We start from the raw sequence: 7,166 nt of genomic DNA, 5'->3' as shown, positions 1-7,166 counted from the left end.
TAGTTTTCATATATTACTTTGCTGTTATGAGTTTCTTTATTTACCATTATAATAGTTTAAATTGAGTATATACTTTTCAATTTTGCAGCCTTGTAGTAAGGGAATAATTAAATTTGATTCCTCAACTAAATCTTAAAATTGACAATTATATAAAAGAATCACGAGACTTTTGGAGTGGTTATTGTAGAAGAACCATATCTTGGCATTTAAACACTGAAGTTTATAATAAGAGAAGAAAAGGGATCAGGGATGAGTCATATTTTGTTTTAACCTACTCCCTCTATTTCCGTCAATAATAACAGTTTATTTTATTAACAGTTAATACTATAATTTTAAATTTTGTTAAAAGAGTTTCAAATATAATGAATTTTTATTCTAATTATATTTATTTTATTAAATTAAATTTATATAATATGGCTGTATTTAAGAATTTTTTGTTAATAATTTATATTTATATGACAATATTAGCATTTTATGTTGATGAATTCAGTAATATTAAGATTACTAGAGGACGGCTGAAAAAATACCTTAAAAAATTAAAATACTAAACTAAATCTTTATATATAAGTTTCGGGATGAAAAATGTGTTTTTTTGTCTAGGGAGAATCCCAATTAAATCTAATTGAAGTACCTAAATCCAAATTTAGGCATATATTTTTAACAAATTTTCAATCAGGCTAGGAGGCATTGTTAAGAATTTTTTAATGTTACTAAATAACTAAAATTCCCCTCTTTAATCAAAAAGAAAAATTGATTGTTTTATCTCTCCAAAATTGTTCTTCTTTCCTCTTATGATTATTTTTTGGGACTAAAAAACACATAAATAGTTTTATGATGTTTAAAATTTGTGTATATAACTAAAACCTTTAAAAATATTTTAATCAAACATTCTAAATTATAATAGAAGTACCTTTTAAATAAATATTTTCTTGTAAATATTTATTTTTAAGATTTTAAAATATCTTAATTACAATAAAAATTTTATATTAAGTTGTTGTAGATTACGTTTTCGGTTGGAATCCAACATTTGTTTAAATAATCACTCAAACTAACATAAACTATAAGAACATAATATTAAATATTTTTTTGTAATCAAATCATTTCAACATTTTAAAATAAATATTTACAAACATAAAAGAAAAATATTTATTTTAAGGTTATTTATGTTCAAATTTAAAATGTTTGATTAAAATATTTTTGAAGCTTCTAGCTACATAAACAAATTTTAAACACTATAAATTTTTTTACGCGTTTTTGGTCCTAAAAATAATCATAAGATGTGGGAGATCATTTGGGAGGAGTAAAATAATCAATTTTTTTATTTTAATTGAAAAAGGCATGCTGATCATTTAATAACATTAAAAAAAATCCTAAATTAGGACTCATATCCTAATTAAAAATTTGTTTAAAATATGGGTTTTAATTTGGATTTAGGTATTTCAACAGGATTTTATTGGGATTTCCTCTTTTATCTATTAATTTTAACTAAAATAACTACTAATATTTACAAAGTGATTGAAAGAATTTTATAGTTAGGAACAAAGGGAGCATGGACAAAAGGAACATTATGCTTAGAGGTACTTTTCATAAAGTCTGAGATATCTAATTTTTAATGTAAATTAAACTATCCTGCTAAGAAGTAATGTTATTTAATTTGATCATCCAATTTCAATAGTTTCCAAAGTTGTTTCATTTTTTTAAAATTAAAATGTGAGGAACCATAGTTTTTGTCATCATAAACTACGAAATTAGCACATGACACAACCACACGCATTCGGATGACTTGTGATGGCTCAAAATCAATTCTGATATCCCTACTATGAAATAACCTTTGAAGCGTCTCATCTTCAATTCATGGTTTAAAAAGGAAGATGAAAATCTGTTCGGTGGTTCCCCAGACCTCATTTCCTTAGAGTCAAGATGGTAGAGACCAAAGGGTATTGGATCTAGTAAAAGAGGCTAGGCTCCCATAATGTAATGAACAAATGTTCGAATTCCTATTAAAAGAAGTATCTACATTTAGTACCTGACAGTACCTCGAATAGGATTGTTTTCAACAGGAGGATATCTGTACTTGTAAAAAAAGAAAGTCAAAATGATACGAACACTTATACGTACAAAAAAAAACTAGACTAAATACGAAGCTGAAAGATTGAGAGCAAATTTGAAACTAGGAAGAATGAGGGCTTGTTTGAATTAACATTGGCGTTTAGCTTCATGTTTTATCTCGTTTTTCATACATATACATGTAAAAAAATCTCACGTAAAGAAGCTTGAAATTGTTAAATGCCAAATAAGACATTCTTACAAAAATTGTATTGTTATTTGCAAGTTTAATGTTTGGCTAAAACTTATTAAAGTGTTGGAATTAAACCTGATTTAAGACTTAGTAATTTTAATTTTTTTTCCTGGGATTCTCCCTATAAATACCACTCTTATTTTCACTTCAACCCCCATTATTTGCATGTAGTTCAAAGGTATCAATGTTGGACGTCCTTAATTAAAGAGATTGAAAGATGAATGCAAAGACAACACGATGGTTGAGTGAGAACACCAGCATTTAAGTACCGGCGATGTTCTTCTATTTAACGTCTGTTCAAGACATTGTCAAGTACGAAATATAAACATCTCTTATAACAATGGTTATCTCCAACCTGTTACTAACTTTTTTAAACTCAAATAAATATAATACTAACCATGGTAGAAAAGAATCTTAATATAATCTTTGAAAAGGCTACCATGGTTATTAAAAAAAAATTGATTCGTCAGAAATGTTAACCATAATTAATAGTATTTCACAATCATTGGGTCTTGGGCTTTACGAAGTCCAGAACATCACATTTAACTCTAAGCCCATAACATGATATTTTGTGAAAAAAATTATTCCAACCAAGAGTGGTTAACTATTTTCAAAAGTCATTATGGATCTACGACTCACAAACACAAGTAACCTAACAACAAAAGTAACTAAGACCATCAGTCTTAGATAAGTTAGAGTATGCACAAAGAGCTATAGGTAGTAATATACAATACTCATCACATGACAAAAAAGAGGCTATACAAGATAAACTTGATAGCTAAGCCTCCGACTCCTTTCCTGACGGACCAGCCCTAGAGCTATTACCTGAAAATGTTAAATCACAAGGTGAAACAAAAGCCTCAGTAACCAACAATCCTACTCATCAGGCATACAAGTAAGTGTTTGGGAGGTGTCAAGTGAAACAGTTACAAAAATCATAACATGCACAATTGTCACATGGCTATATATATATATATATATATCAAAATACAATATCTCACTTTCAATTCCACCTTATTTCTTCACACCTTACATCCTCTGATTAAACCCATAGGCTAGTACTGACTCATGTGATTGGTAGCTCAACATAATAAGCTCATCGATTAAGTGATGTGAACTGGCCAAAATCCACATAGCACAAGACTGGACCATGAGTTCCCCCTCTAGTCCACTAGCAGGGTGTCATATGCCCTACAACACATGAAAGGGCCAAAGAATCAACTAGTGTATATTTGGCGTCCTCCCACCTTATTACCTCTATAATATGTACAAAATTCACCCCCTTATTCTCCCTATAATATATTTCCCACCAATCAATGTTCACCATCCCCTCTCATATTTATACTTATGAGATTTATAAAATAATCGTTTACTAATAACATAATAACTTTCACATTTACCAAAACCGAAATTTCTAAACTTCAATAATTAACGTCAATCCTCAAAACCATTTCTCAATAAATTCATATCCCACATGATAACTTTATAAATTCATAATTTCATAACTATTTTTCAATAATATGAAGTATCTCAATGTAATTTCAACAATAATATATTTCATTGCTTAACTCATATCCCAATGTTATCTCAAGAATCTCATATAATTCAAAATCACTCAAAAACATCATGCAAGCATACATAACAAGTAGAAAGTGGTTACCTTTCATCAAGGCTATAAAAAGATTACCACAAAGTTAACCCCGTGCTCAAACCAAAAATTCAATAATTAATCTACACAATTAGTATAACCACAAATTAATATAAGCTAATTAATTAAGCTTATACATAGTTAAATTTCTAATTTAATTTAATTTCTATTCTAATTTTTATTTTAAATTCCCACAACTTTCATAACCCAAAAGTAAGTATTTTAGGAATAACTTATAACTTTTCTAACAAGCCAAATTATTCATTTATATTCTCCGAATTATTTACTTTAATATAAAGAATTTTCCAAAATTTTCAAATATGAAATTATTATATGTCAAATTCTAAAAATCCTGTTTCAAGTTTAAACCTCAAAACCAAACCATCAAAAATTCAATAGTATCTCAAATATTTATAAATAAATAATCTAATTAAAATTTTAATGGTATAACTATCAGATTTCTTTTTCTTCACAAATAATAGAATTTTAGTTAAATAATTATTTTAAAACCTCCATTCACCCAATAAATAAAACTAAACTGATTACAAACTCACTAATATGTCAAACAACCCAAATAAATTATTTAACATAATTTTGATCGGTACAAATACAATATATCTAAAAAATAACAGATTTTTTACCTAAATAAATTAATTTAAATATTAAAAACCAACAAATGAGCATATCTAAACCAATTAGAATTAACCATTCATTTACTTCTAAATTTCTATAGTCATCTTTTATCAAAAATCAAAACTTATTCCATATGTAAGTCTTAAAATTTTCTGTAATTACTATAGTAATACTGCTATTAGGAAGCATAAAATATATAGAAAATATTCACGAAGAAAGTTTGATAAAAAGAAGTAATTTTGTGTACTTAAATTATCTCAAAAACTTGTCCTAACTTTCTGATCACGTATTGTAGCTTAGCTTCTCGCTCTCTCCTTCTGCCTTGCGTTCTCCCTTTCTCTTTTGCTCTCTCTCTCTCTCTCATTTTTTTCCTTCATTTACACCTCCTCCCCCCTCAAAATTCTTTCTTCCTAAGTCAATGCCTCATCTTTAGATCGAATTCGGTGGAAAGATGATCCTTTTTTTAAAAAAAAAAAATTAAAATATTATTATTTTATTATCATAATAAAATATTATTTTTTTTTACTAAATCCTAAAATAAAATTTAGGATATCACACCTTTCCTAATAAGAATTTGAATTAATCTTGATTCATCACATTGTAAGAAACTAACCCATTCTATTAGATCCAACCCTATCAGTTAAGCTTCTTTTAAATTTATAAATTATGGCATGTATACATTACGCAATCTAGCTAGCAGATTCTGTGGCTACCTACTATATCTGGGGGAAAATATATAATTGCAATGCCAACAAGTTCTTGAAGAGCTTTATGTGAGTAAATCTAAGTAACTAATATAGACAAACACTGAGATGATGAGCTTATGTTTTCCTCCTCGTAAATATTTAATTTTTATAGTTTTCGAGGAGGAAAATAATGTTTAATATCACCTTTCCATTTTTGCTTTATCAATTATAAATTAGTCTCAAAGCAATAATTATTGATGGGTAACGGGCGTTAATGCTTTTCATTTTTTTTTAAATGTTGATCATTAGATTTTATACAAAGTAAGTGATATTTTGATAACTTACAGATATGAAATGTTACAGGTTTGAATTTTTTATGATTTTTTAAAAAATAAATCAAAACCCCACATTTTAAAAATATTTTCCTTAAAAAAATCCTAAGAAGTTCAAAACTGTATAATTTCATACATATAAGATATTAAAATATCACTTATTTTATATATAAAAATCTAATGATCAATTTGAAAAACAAAATAATTGGGAGCTTAGAGGATTACAAGAGACATTAACGAGTGAGGCATTAGAGGCCCCTTGCCAGTCTTCCACACTCTTTATAAATAAATGTATTTTTAGAAAATAAGTTGCGTTATATATACTTAGTACTTGTAACCAATTTTATGTCCACATAATTAGATTATCTGTATCTTGTATAAACAAATTTTTCTTCAGCCTCGCTAGCCAAGCAAAGCGGGGGAGTATCAGTTGAATAGCCCTACAGCAAATACACACAACAGTTGCCCCATCGCAATCCCCAAATATTTCCAAATCTGTGCTGTTGTTTTAGACGACTTAGCAGTCAAGTGGTATATTTTTATTGTTTTACTAATGCTTATCGGAAACGCGCATACTCCCATTTTACTCTCTCTTTTTTTCCCGTCAACGTGGAGAAAATAATAAAGTCACTTGAATAATATGTTTTCCTGGTGAAGGGAATATATGATTCAATTATAGCTTAGTTTAATAATTAACACGTGCCTAATGGAAGATGATCACAGAGTTGGTAGTGGGGGTTGCGGCCAACGGATGGTGAAGATGAAAGGAAAAATGTTAGTAATTGTATCAAAACATTATATTCTTTTAATTTAATTAAGGGATTGAAATTTGGACCAATTATTAAACTAGTTGAGATAATAATTCCAAAATCAATGATTTAGGTCTAGGTTAACATAAGGACAAATTGGTCATGATAAAAATGATATAATTTAATTAAAATATAAAAATATTCATAAAGAATCCTTTAAAAAATAATATCTAAATAAAAAGATATTAATTCACAAGTAAATATAATATTCACGTAAAAGCCATGCATAATTCAAGAAAAACAGTTATTAAAGCACATATATGGTAGACTACTTTCTTTATTTTTTAAAATTTAAAATGATGTTGTTCCATGGTTAATAAGGAAAAAAAAGATTTTAAGTCCATCGTCCTCGTCCAAAATTCTTATTTAGACTAACCTAGGGGCTAATATAATTTTAATACCGTAATCGGCGGGGCAAATCGGGTTGGGTTTTAATACCATAATTTTAATTTCAATTTCTAGTAAAAATATTTGTGAGGTGGTTGCGAGATAGTTGTCATGGAAATTGTGTTATCTTTTGTAGTGAAAATGTTAGGAACAGAAAGGACGTCCGAAGGTTCATATTCATTCATAAAATGGCAAGGGTCCCACTGCCACTTGGCCCAGATTATGCTATATAATGACCTAATTCCAAATTCGTAAGTATACATAGACAACATGAATGCAGACACAGTACAACGATCGCTGCAAGCTCTAACGTTGTTTATGGCAAGGCTAGTGAACTCAATTCTGTCGCCATGGTCGCCACTGTCGCCGTCG

Source organism: Neltuma alba, unplaced genomic scaffold (genome assembly GCF_004799145.2).
Source record: "Neltuma alba isolate B1F8T4 unplaced genomic scaffold, ASM479914v2 tig00011060_pilon, whole genome shotgun sequence".
NCBI classification, from domain to species: Eukaryota; Viridiplantae; Streptophyta; class Magnoliopsida; order Fabales; family Fabaceae; genus Neltuma; species Neltuma alba.
Note: the sequence above shows the minus strand (reverse complement) of the source record.